This window comes from Balaenoptera musculus, chromosome 10, assembly GCF_009873245.2.
Source record: "Balaenoptera musculus isolate JJ_BM4_2016_0621 chromosome 10, mBalMus1.pri.v3, whole genome shotgun sequence".
NCBI classification, from domain to species: Eukaryota; Metazoa; Chordata; class Mammalia; order Artiodactyla; family Balaenopteridae; genus Balaenoptera; species Balaenoptera musculus.
The window spans coordinates 67,204,702-67,218,961 of NC_045794.1; positions in this window are offsets into that span (position 1 = coordinate 67,204,702).

The window sequence follows — 14,260 nt, forward strand, 5'->3', positions numbered from 1 at the left end:
TGGACTCTAATGAAAACAATCTGAATTGTAATTTGCTTCTTCACATTTTTCACAGTGGATGGTATTTCTTTTGCATTTTCAAAGAATACACTAACTCAACAAAAATGTAAATTAAAAAGCATATTTCAAAATGTATTGAAGTTACCTGTATCTGAGACTAGATCTGCTGTTAGCCTCCACAACTGGAGTGGTGTAGCACGTAACTAACATTCAGCACCTAATTAGGCATTTAATGAATGCCAGTGGAATTGAAAATGAGTCACTACATTTCATCATTTTTTTAAGCATAATGATGATATAGGAAAAAAAATAGGATTTAGAGTCAGAACATCTAAGTTTGAGTGCCACCTCTGATATTTACCAGCTTGGTGTTGTCAGAAAAGTCACTAAACCTCACCAAGTCTCAATTTTTCTCTTACATAAAATGATGATAAAAATAATTTTCTAACAGTATTATTAGTAGGATCAAAAAAGGTAAAGAATATGAAAGTGTTTATCAAATGAGATATCCAAATACTCTCAAAGGTAGATAGAATATAAATAAAACATCAAAAACAAATTTAACTCACCAATATGATGAAAATATTCTAATTAGTGTTACTATACCACTGGTGTTTGCCTTCTATTGTACCCTGGAATAAGCATTACTTCAAATGACAGTAACTTGGATTAAATAACTGAGTAATACTGGCACCAAAAGAGTACACTGCAATTAAATAACATAACAATATTCATAATCATTTGTCCTCTCATTGCAATTAGGTTATTCATTTCCCCTTTCCTTTATTGGTAATTTTTCTATGTAGTTTACTTTCATTCTTAGGACACTAGTGTATAACGAGACAAAATATTTACATTCATTAAAGAATATGTGCTGAGGTTTGATGAAATCATGTTTGATTATGTTTAATTTTAGTTTAATTTTCATCTTGTACATTTCACCTATAGGGATAATGGAATAATCTGAGGGAAAAAAAGAAAATGTTAATGCAATAATTTGTAAAGATTCGAGGTTTGATAGCAATGAGGAAATGAATAACAAATAAGAAAGAAGGATTTCTGGGTAGTACTAATGTCTCATAGCAACAAGAACATATAATAGCAATGAAATACATGTATTTAAAAACACCACATCACATTCTACATTGTCAGAAAAATGTTAATATAGCAGTTAGTTAGGTTTGAACTAGCCAAATCACTGTGTATAAGAAAGAATCACTGTCTTCCTGAGTATCTTTGGCTAAGTAAATATTGTTTGTAAATAAAACCAGGAATGGAGCAAATTATGGCACTTCAAAAATCTCAAACAGCCTTTACATGTTGATCACATCTGAGGGCCATTTTAACATTTGATGTGTTGCCTAGAAATTATTTTTAAATAGTGTTTATAAAATATTTCATTTCCACTGTGTAACTTATCAGGAAATAACACCTATAATTATAATCATCTTTGCATTTATTATGCTTTAATATTTTCTTCAAAAATTGTAGCTTCAGGTTGCATATGGCTGGTCTACTGTTTTTAGTCTACGGTACTCCTGAATCTCTGCATTCGTTCAATCACAAAGTCCTGCCGGTTCCACATCCAGTATCTTTTTAACTTGTCCACTTGACTGGGCTATCTGCTTTTAATCTTAACACCTTCTGCAACCCAATGCATCCTCCAAAGTTGAGCCAGAGTAAAATAATCTTTCTCCTACCATGTTCTGAGTATCATACTCCTCTTGAAGTATCCGAGCAGTTCACTGACTTCACAACAGAGTCCAGTCTTTTCAAAAGCTGTATAACCATTCCCCTCCACACAACTCAGGTCTTTTCTCTCCCCATTTCCTATCACACACTCCCAAATCCCACTCCATACCAATGCACGTATTCCGCTTCAATAATTCTCCATGCTCTCCTAAACCACTGAACTTCTACACATACTTTTTCCATTGTTTAAAGCGCTCTTCCTCTATTTTGTCTAGCTAATCCTCATCCATCAGATCTCAGGTTAGGTGTCACATTCTCTGGGAATACTGCAAACTAGAATGGGTTTCCTGCCTGTGTGCCCTCATCTTACCCTCACTTAGTTGCCACCACATCCCCAGTCTAGCAAAAAGATAATAAATTAGGCAGTTAACAGATAGACACTGAAAAAATGAACAGTGAAGGAAATGAATATTTTAGACAAAATTGTCAGGTATAGTCAATCAAAATGTGACTCTCATTACATTTTAAACTAGAATATTTACAAATCACTTTCTAAACTCACTATTTTATAGGATCACTTAGTGATAAAATAGAAAGGTGTGTACTGAAAAATTCTCAAGGTAAAAGCAGAGATTTTGAGGGGGTACCTTCAAGATGGTAGAGGAGTAAGAAGTGGATATCACCTTCCTCCCCACAAATACATAAAAAATATGTCTACATATGGAATAACTCCTACAGAACACCTACTGAACACCGGTAGAAGACCTCAGACTTCCAAAAAAGGCAAGAAAATCCCCACATACCTGGGTAGGGTAAAATAAAAAAGAAAAAACAGAGACAAAAGAATAGGGATGGGACCTGAACCTCTGGGAGGGAGCTGTGAAGGAGGAAAAGTTTCCACACATTAGGAAGACCCTTCACTGGTGGAGACAGGGGGTGGGTGGGGGGAAGCTTCAGATCCACAAAGGAGAGTGCAGCATCAGGGGTGCAGAGGGCAAAGTGGAGAGATTCCTGCACAGAGGATAGCTGCCGACCAGCACTCACCAACCTGAGAGGCTTGTCTGCTCACCCACCGGGGTGGATGGGTGCTGGGAGCTGAGGCTAGGGCTTCGGAGGTCAGATCCCAGGGAGAGGACTGGGGTTGACTGCGTGAACATAGCCTGAAGGGGGCTACTGTGCCACAGATAGCTGCGAGGGAGTCTGGGAAAAAGTCTGAAACTACCAAACAGGCAAGAGACCATTGTTTTGGGTTGCGCGAGGAGAGGGGATTCCTTCCCTGTCTGCCCACAGAAGGCAGAGCACAGCCTAAAAGAGCTCCAGAGATGGGCACAAGCCGTGGCTATCAGCTCGGACTCCAGAGACGGGCCTGAAATGCTAACGCTGCTGCTACAGCCACCAAAAACCCTGTGTGCAAACACAGGTCACTATCTACACCCACCCCTTCCCCCAGGAGCCTGTGCAGCCCGCCACTGCCAGGGTCCCGTGATCCAGGGAAAATTTCCCCGGGAGAACACACGGTGCACCTCAGGCTGTTGCAACATCACGCCGGCTTCTGCCACTGCAGACTCACCCCACATTCCAAATATAAATACCGTACCCCTCCCTCCCACCGGCCTGAGTGAGCAAGAGCCTGCTAATCAGCTGCTGCTTTAACCCCATTCTGTCTAGGTGGGAACAGAAGCCTGAGGGTGACCTACACACAGAGGGGTGGCCAAAACCAAAGCTGAACACCAGGAGCTGTGCGAACAAAGAAGAGAAAGGGAAATATCTCAGTGCAGCCTCAGGAGCAGTGGATTAAATCCCCACAGTCAACTTGATGTACCCTGCATCTGTGCAATACCTGAATAGACAATGAATTATCTCCAAATTGAGGCAGTAGACTTTGGGAGCAACTGTACACTTGGGGTTTGCTGTCTGCCACTGATTTGTTTTTGATTTTTATGTTTATCTTAGTACAGTTTTTAGTGCTTGTTATTGCTGGATTTGTTTATTGGTTTGGTTGCTCTCTTCTTTTTTTTAATTATTTTTTTTTTATTTTAATAATATTTTTATTTACTATTATTTTTTTCTTTCTTTTTTTTCTCGCTTTTCTTCTGAGCCATGTGGCTGATAGGGTCTTGGTGCTCCGGCCTGGTGTCAGGCCTAAGACTCTGAGGTGGGAGAGCCAGGTTCAGGACATTGGACCACCAGAGACTGCCCAGCCCCACGTAATGTCAGTCGGCGAGAGCTCTCCCAGAGATCTCCATCTCAACGCTAAGACCCAGCTCCACCCAATGGCCAGCAAGCTCCAGTGCTGGACACCCCATGCCAAACAACTAGCAAGACAGGAACACAACCCCATCCATTATCAGAGAGGGTGCCTAAAATCACTAAGTTCATAGACACCACAAAACATGCCACCAGATGTGGCCCTGCCCACCAGGAAGACAAGATCCAGCCCCACACACCAGAACACAGGCACCAGTCCCCTCCACCAGGAAGCCTACACAAGCCAATGAACCAACCTCACCCACTGGGGGCAGACACCAAAAACAACAGGAACTATGAACCTGCAGCCTGCAAAAGGAGACCTCAAACACAGTATGTTAAACAAAATAAGAAGACAGAGAACTATGCAGCAGACGAAAGAGTGAGGTAAAAACCCACCAGACCAAACAAAAGAAGAGAAAATAGTCAGTCTACCTGGAAAAGAATTCAGAGTAATGAGAATAAAGATGATCCAAAATCTTGGAAGTAGAATGGAGAAAATACAAGAAACGTTTAACAGGGACCTAGAGAACTAAAGAGTAAACAAACAATGATGAAAAACACAATAAATAAAATTACAAATTCTCTAGAAGGAATCAATAGCATAATAACTGACGAAGAAGAATGGATAAGTGACCTGGAAGATAAAATAGTAGAAATAACTACAGAAGAACAGAATAAAGAAAATAGAATGAAAAGAATTGAGGACAGTTTCAGAGACCTCTGGGACAACACTAAACGCACCAACATTCATTGGGGTTTATAGGGGTCCCAGAAGAAGAGAAAAAGAAAGGCTCTGAGAAAATATTTGAAGTGATTATACTTGAAAACTTCCCTAACATGGGAAAGGAAATAGTCAACCAAGTCCAGGAAGCACAGAGAGTCCCATACAGCATAAACCCAAGGAGAAACACGCCAAGACACATATTAATCAAACTATCAAAAATTAAATACAAAGAAAAAATATTAAAAGCAGCAAGGGAAAAGCAACAAATAGCATACAAGGGAATCCCCATAAGGTTAAGAGCTGATCTTTCAGCAGAAACTCTGCAAGCCAGAAGGGAGTGGCCATACATATTTAAAGCGATGAAAGGGAAAATCCTACAACCAAGATTACTCTACCCAGCAAGGATCTTATTCAGATTCAATGGAGAAATTAAAACCTTTACAGACAAGCAAAAGTTAAGACAATTCAGCACCACCAAACCAGCTTTACAACAAATGCTAAAGGAACTTCTCTAGGCAGGAAACACAAGAGAAGGAAAAGACCTACAACAAACCCAAAACAATTAAGAAAATGATAATAGGAACCTACGTATCTTTACATGTAAATGGATTAAAAGCTCCAACCAAAAGACATAGACTGGCTGAATGGATACAAAAACAAGACCCATATATATGCTGTCTACAAGAAACCCACTTCAGACCTAGGGACACATACAGACTGAAAGTGAGGGGATGGAAAATGATATTCCATGCAAATGGAAATCAAAAGAAAGCTGGAGTAGCAATTCTCATATCAGACAGAATAGACTTTAAAACAAAGACTATTATAAGAGACAAAGAAGGACACTACATAATGATCAAGGGATCAATCCAACAAGAAGATATAACAATTGTAAATATTTATGCACCCAACATAGGAGCACCTCAGTACATAAGACAAATGCTAACAGCCATAGAAGGGGAAATCAATGGTAACACAATAATAGTAGGGGACATTAACACCCCACTTTCACCAATGGACAGATCATCCAAAATGAAAATAAATAAGGAAACACAAGCTTTAAAAGACACATTAGACCAGATAGACTTAACTGATATTTATAGGACATTCCATTCAAAAACAACAGAATACACTTTCTTCTCAAGTGCTCAGGGAACATTCTCCAGGATAGATCATATCTTGGATCAAAAAGCAAGCCTTGGTAAATTTAAGAAAATTGAAATTGTATCAAATATCTTTTCTGACCACAATGCTATGAGACTAGATATCAATTACAGGAAAAAAACTGTAAAAAATACAAACACGTGGAGGCTAAACAATACACTACTAAATAACCAAGAGATCACTGAAGGAATCAAAGAGGAAATCAAAAAATACCTAGAAACAAATGACAATGAAAACACGATGACCCAAAACCTATGGGATGCAGCAAAAGCAGTTCTAAGAGGGAAGTTTAGAGCAATACAATCCTACCTCAAGAAACAAGAAAAATCTCAAATAAACAATCTAACCTTACACCTAAAGGAACTAGAGAAAGAAGAACAAAGAAAACCCAAAGTTAGCAGAGGGAAAGAAATCATAAAGATCAGATCAGAAAGAAATGAAAAAGAAATGAAGGAAACAATAGCAAAGATCAATAAAACTAAAAGCTGGTTCTTTGAGAAAATAAACAAAATTGATAAACCATTAACCAGACTCATCAAGAAAAAAAGGGAGAAGACTCAAATCAATAGAATTAGAAATGAAAAAGGAGAAGTAACAACTGACACTGCAGAAATACAAAGGATCATGAGAGATTACTACAAGCAACTATATGCCAATAAGATGGACAACCTGGAAGAAATGGACAAATTCTTAGAAAAGCATAACCTTCTGTGACGGAACCAGGAAGAAATAGAAAATATAAACAGACCCATCACAAGCACTGAAATTGAGACTGTGAATAAAAATCTTCCACAAGCAAAAGCCCAGGACCAGAGGGCTTCACAGGTGAATTCTATCAAACATTTAGAGAAGAGCTAACACCTATCCTTCTCAAACTCTTCCAAAATTTAGCAGAGGGAGGAACACACCCAAACTCATTCTATGAGGCCACCATCACCCTGATACCAAAACCAGACAAAGCTGTCACAAAAAAAGAAAACTATAAGCCAATATCACTGAAGAACATAGATGCAAAAGTCCTCAACAAAATACTAGCAAACAGAATCCAACAGCACATTGAAAGGATCATACACCATGATCAAGTGGGGTTTATCCCAGGAATGCAAGGATTTCTCAATATTCGCAAATCAATCAATGTGATACATGGTATTAACAAATTGAAGGGTAAAAACCATATGATCATATCATTAAATGCAAAAAAACCTTTTGACAAAATTCAACACCCATTTATGATAAAAACTCTCCGGAAAGTGGGCACAGAGAGAACCTACCTCAACATAATAAAGGCCATATATGACAAACCCACAGCCAACATCATTCTCAATGGTGAAAAACTGAAACTATTTCCACTAAGATCAGGAAGAAGACAAGGTTGTTCACTCTCACCATTATTATTCAACACAGTTTTGAAAGTTTTAGCCACAGCAATCAGAGAAGAAAAAAAAGTAAAAGGAATCCAAATTGGAAAAGAAGTAAAAATATCACTGTTTGCAGATGACATGATACTATACATAGAGAATCTTAAAGATGCCACCAGAAAACTACTAGAGCTAATCAATGAATCTGGTAAAGCAGCAGGATACAAAATTAATGCACAGAAATCTCTTGTATTCCTATACACTAATGATGAAAAATCTGAAAGCGAAATTAAGGAAACAGTCTCATTTACCATTACAACAAAAAGAATAAAATACCTAGGAATAAACCTACCTAAGGAGACAAAAGACCTGTATGTAGAAAACTATAAGACAGTGATGAAAGAAATTAAAGATGATACAAACAGGTGGAGAGATATACCATGCTCTTGGATTGGAAAAATCAACATTGTGAAAATGACTATACTACCCAAAGCAATCTACAGATTCAATGCAATCCCTATCATACTACCAATGGCATTTTTCACAGAACTAGAACAAAAAATTTCACAATTTGTATGGAAACACAAAAGACCCCGAATACCCAAAGCAATCTTGAGAAAGAAAAATGGAGCTGGAGGGATCAGGCTCCCTGACGTCAGACTATACTACAAAACTATAGTAATTAAGACAGTATGGTACTGGCACAAAAATAGAAATATAGATCAATGGAACAGGATAGACTGCCCAGAGATAAACCCATGCATATATGTCACCTTATCTTTGATAAAGGAGGCAAGAATATACAATGGAGAAAAGACAGCCTCTTCAATAAGTGATGCTGGGAAAACTGGATAGCTACATGTAAAAGAATGAAATTAGAACACTCCCTAACACCGTATACAAAAATAAACTCAAAATGGATTAAAGACCTTAATGTAAGGCCAGACACTATCAAACTCTTAGAGGAAAACATAGGCAGAACACTCTATGACATAAATCACAGCAATATCCTTTTGGACCCACCTCCTAGAGAAATGGAAATAAAAACAAAAATAAACAAATGGGACCTAATGAAACTTAAAAGCTTTTGCACAGCAAAGGAAACCATAAAGAAGATGAACAGGCAACCCTTAGAATGGGAGAAAATATTTGCCAACGAAGCAACTGACAAAGGATTAATCTCCAAAATATACAAGCAGCTCATGCAGCTCAATATCCAAAAAAACAAACAACCCAATCCAAAAATGGGCAGAAATCCTAAATAGACGTCTCTCCAAAGAAAATATACAGATTGCCAACAAACACATGAAAGGATGCTCAACATCACTAATCGCTAGAGAAATGAAAATCAAAACTACCATGAAGTATCACCTCACACCGGTCAGAATGGACATCATCAAAAAATCTACAAGCAATAAATGCTGGCGTGGGTGTGGAGAAAAAGGAACCCTCTTGCACTGTTGGTGGGAATGTAAACTGATACAACCACTATGGAGAACAGTATGGAGGTTCCTTAAAAAACTAAAACTAGAACTGCCATATGATCCAGCAATCCCACTACTGGGCATATACACTGAGAAAACCGTAATTCAAAAAGAGTCATGTACCACATTGTTCATTGCAGCACTATTTACAATAGCCAGCACATGGAATCAACCTAAGTGTCCATCAACAGATGAATGGATAAAGATGATGTGGCACATATATACAATGGAATATTACTCCGCCATAAGATAAATGAAATTGAGTTATTTGTAGTGAGGTAGATGGAGTTAGAGTCTGTCATACAGGGTGAAGTAAGTCAGAAAGAGAGAAACAAATACCATATGCTAACACATATATATGGAATCTAAAAAACAAAATGGTTCTGATGAACCTAGGGGCAGGACAGGAATAAAGACGCAGACGTAGAGAATGGACTTGTGGACACAAGGAGGGGGAAGGGTAAGCTGGGACGAAGTGAGAGAGTGGCATGGACATATATACACTACCAAATGTAAAATAGCTAGCTAGTGAGAAGCAGCTGCATCGCACAGGGAGATCAGCTCGGTGCTTTGTGACATCCTAGAGGGGTGGGATAGGATGGATGGGAGGGAGATGCAAGAGGGAGGGGATATGGGGATATATGTATACTTATAGCTGATTAACTTTGTTATACAGCAGAAACTAACACAACATTGTAAAGCAATTATACTCCAATAAAAATGTCAATAAATAAATAAATAGATAAATGAGGAAAAAAAGAGCAGTTTTTTTTTTTTTTTTTTTAACTTTTGGGTTTATTTATTTATTTATGGCTGTGTTGGGTCTTCGTTTCTGTGCGAGGGCTTTCTCTAGTTGTGGAGAGCGGGGGCCACTCTTCATCGCGGTGCGCGGGCCTCTCATTATGGCGGCCTCTCTTGTTGCGGAGCACAGGCTCCAGACGCGCAGGCTCAGTAATTGTGGCTCATGGGCCTAGTTGCTCCGCGGCATGTGGGATCTTCCCAGATCAGGGCTCGAACCCATGTCCCCTGCATTGGCAGGCAGATTCTCAACCACTGCGCCACCAGGGAAGCCCAAAAGAGCAGTTTTTTAAAGGGAGAAATGGACCTCAAAATTTGTTAAATGTATAAAAGAATTGTTTATAATGCTGAATAAGCTCAGCCAACATGTTGATAAAATTTTAGTGACAAATGGCCCTTGAGGGAATAAAATAATATACATGGCTCAATTGGAAGCTAAAAAAAATGACAAAAATATGACTATTAAATTAGTGTTAATCTGAGTAAAGAGGAAATAAGTTGGAAAATGTCTGAACCTTGAAGCCAAACAAATATAGGATCAAATTCTAACCAGTCTACCAGTTTTTAATTGAATGACTTTGGAGTATGAAAATTCTTTGAGCCTCAATTCTTTCATAAATAAAATGAGAATGATAGTAATGCATCCTCCCATATAAATTTGGAGAATAAACTTTTCTAAAGCACTACAACAATATCTAACACAAAGTGGAAATGGATTCAGTGTTAGTTATATAGTTAATATTATGAAATATAGTGGAATGAATGAGATCACTGTGAAGTATAGTCATGATAGAAGACCTCATGTAGGAAATTATTTTCATCTGGGCTTTGAAGATGGATAACACTGAGAAAGTGATGGAGACAGGATGGGCAGGCTGGGTCCATAATTCATTCACACTTTTACTATGGAACATATATTACAGATTAGCTTTTGCCATTGTTACTCATGAATAACAAATATTCTCTACTACATTGCAAATTTTTAGAAGAAAGGGAGCATATTTGACCAACTCTGCAGACTTCTTGGCAACTAGAATATAGTACGTTCAAAATATTTTATTGCTGTTATTAATTTAAATAGCTGTGTGAGTTACTCTAAGGAAAAGAGTCTGATTGATCATTGAGGCAAAGTTAAATAGTTTGAGTGAGGTTCTATTATGGAGGGCCTTCAAAACCAGGCAAAATATATACTCAGTTCTAATAAAAGTCTTAAAATAGGCCCTGAATAACTGAGTTAAACAATAAAACTACCTAGTTTTACTAAATTAATATAAAAGATCACATAGAAGAAGAAATATGCAAGTATTGGCAGTAATATTTTTAAAGAAAAATGCTGAAAGGAAGTATATACTAATATTTATTAAATTGCCATGAAGTAAATATAATCAAAACCACATGACATAGACCAATAGATGGAAGATGTCTAAAGCCCAGACACAGATCCAAAAGTGGACTATTTTAGCCACATTCTGAAGGACTCTGAAGGTCAGAGACTAAAGAAAATTCTTTCAGCCAGCGGAATGTTAGCCATATATCTCATTGTCCACTTTGTCTGCAAAGATAGATGGCTTGAGGGAAGGAGCTGTACCAATTATTATTGGGCTGTGGCTAATGATTAGGGACTTGTAAGAAACAAGATTAAAGACTTGTGACTAGAACATTAGGGAAGAAATACTCAACAAAACACATTCACAGTGAAGCAGACCATTAATAATCTGATGCACATGTTCACCTACTCTGGAAGTATGTTAGCTTCCTTCCCAGCAAACTAGAGCTTGCTCAGTGGACTCATAACAAGGTGGGCGGCCATGCTGGCATGGATATAGAACACACATGGGCATAGCACCATGGAGTTCTCTTCATGAAGACTTATCTCTCTTCCACCACTGTCACCTAGTTTTGTAGAAGTGGTGACTAAATCTAGAACCTCATCATGCTATCAAGCCTTAATAAAATCAGCCACCTAGAAGATGACAGATTGACTACACTGGATCTCTTCCATCATGAAGGAAGCAGTAAAAAATCTTTGTGGAAATAGACACTTACTATGCTTTTGAATTTGCTTTCCTTACCCATCATGCTTCTATCTGAGCCACCATCTGTGGACTTACTAATGCATCAACATTTTGTCCCACACAACACTACTTCTAATCACCAGACAAATGGCAAAACACATAGACAAAGGGCTAATGTCCATGGGATTTATTGGTCTTATCACCTGTAAAATGGTAGAAAGGCCTAGTGAAGACTTGATTATGTCCTCAGCTAGAGGACATAATATCAAGATATTGCTATCCACCAACTCTTAGTAATTACTCACTCTATACTTCTAAGAGAATTAGATTCTGGATAGAGGTTCCTTAGATAGGAGATTTATTCAGGCTTAACTCAGGCACTGAATCTATATTTCTCAATGTAGAGCGAACCCTAAGAATAATGGGAGTAAATGGAAATAGCATCTATTGAGTACCTATTTAATAATATGTGCTGGGCATAGTGTTAGGTCTATTTTGCAGGTGAGGAGATAAGCTTATGAAAGTTAAGTCACAAATACGATGTGTGCTTGAGTGCAGATAGGAACCCAGGTGTTTTTTATTCCAAAGCCCACAGTTTTCTAGTGTGCAATGCCAAAAGAAGGCTAGATAATTCCCTTACTAAAGAAATTTCTACAAACTTTAAAAATATTGAAGAATAGGGGATTTTGCATGTACTTCAAAGAATGAGTAGGATCTCTCAGAGTTGGGAAATTTAAGGTTTTAAGAATGAACATATCCAGGTAAATACATTTCTTGTTTATTCCTTTGTCTGCTTAATCCCTACTTATCTTCTCTACATGCAAATGCTAAGAGAAGAATTTTATGTCTTGTACATTATTATAACCCCAGCGCCTCAAACAATACATGGCACTTGACAAATACTCCATGTATATCTGTTATATGAATGAATGAATGAGGCAAACCTCAAATGATTTCCAGTCAACTATCTCCCACCCTGCCACAGATTCCACCCTTCTACAAATTGAGGTTCAAAGAGTAACTACGTCAGGGGCTCTTTGGTGCCTAATAGACCAACACCATCTATCTGCTGTTAGTGTACAGTTGAAGGATTTCCTGTTTTGAGTAGTGACTATATCTGTACATTTAGGAATATGCATTTGGGATCATGAGAAAACACTGAATATTGGGAGCCTGTGACCCTAGTACTGACTGTTCCTAATAAGCTGTGAGATCTTGAACAGGTAACTCAATGACCTGAGCTATCTATTTCTTTATCTGAGAAATGAATAGGTTTAAGCAATTGATCTCTCAAACCATCTCTGTAATCTAAAATTCAATGACTCTAAGAATTACATTGTCAATTGTTTTGTTTTTCTGATGAGTAAGATATTTTTGTTTAGCCTATATTCTAACATGTAAGCACATTTATGGAATAAGACATATCTATTTGCAGCTTAGTTTTTATTTATAGTACATAACAATAAAAATATATCATATATAAATATAAAATATGAAAATAGAAAACATTATAGAAAATAGTACAAGACATGACATACATTTAATTTCATTGGCTAAGATTATTAGCTTTCCTTTTTTTCTGATTATATATTTTAGTCGCATATTTTTTAGTTTCTGTCCAAAAAATTACTCTATAACAAAACTGCTTAAGACATTCAATTCTCCCTTAAAGATAAATTAAGAAGCAAGCTCTTTTCACTACCTCTTAGGAAATCACATAATACCTTCACTTCAACAGACAAAGAGCTTGATTACTGTTATTCAGTTACTAAATTGATAACATTTAAAGGTCCATGGCATTTAATTTTTTTAAACGAATTAAAAATACATGGGAGATATTTTGTTTCTACTGACTTTACAAAAATCCCTGATTAACACGCCAGATGCCACAGTTCTTCAAGCCTGATGAAGGCTCCCTGGAGTTAATATCCTTTCAGCCGTTGTTGCCAAAGAACTGAAGCAGATTGTGAAGGCTGCATAATCATATGATTTTTCTCCTATTGAGGAACTACTGACACAAGAAAAATCAACTGCCTTGATGAAAAAGTTTAAAATAATAGAATTCTGAATAATGAAAAATTTTAAATGCAGGTCAGTAGTATGGTATCCTTTGACATTCTAGTTCTGAAGCCTGTATTTCAATTCCTTCTCACTGAAATGAAAATCATACATTTTATCGTCATGGAACCAAAAAGCTCTACGGCAGTCTGGCTAAAGAGAGAGATGCTTTAGTTGGTACAGGTTGTGTGTATGGATGATATAAATAAAAATGGGAGATAAGGAAAATTAAATTGCTTGAGAAGCTTTATTTTTTAATTGAATTTTCACATCCATTTAGGTTATATATTCACTAATTAAGGCTATCACAAACAATCATGGACATGAATCAGCCAATGAAGCAGCACATTTACACCTAAATACAGAGAGTCACAGAAACCTATTTCACTGTGCCACTGTGGTCAAAATGGCTAACTGTGGAAGACACTGTTAATTCTCCCTTCTTCTTTACTAAGAAGAAGATCATGATTTTAATTAGGGAAGCAATATGGCACCCTAGTGATGGATCATGATAATAAATCATGACCATATTTTTCCCTGATTTCCCAACCTCCCCTCAAGCTAGGATGGCTGTGGGATCTAGCTCTGGCCAAAAAGACTTAAAAGGAAGTCTGCTGAAGGAGTTTCTGGGAAAGCTTTTCCTTTCATGATAAAAAGGGATATATGTACCTAGCAGAACCCTTTTCTCTTCAACCATTATCCCACATCACTTTTGTA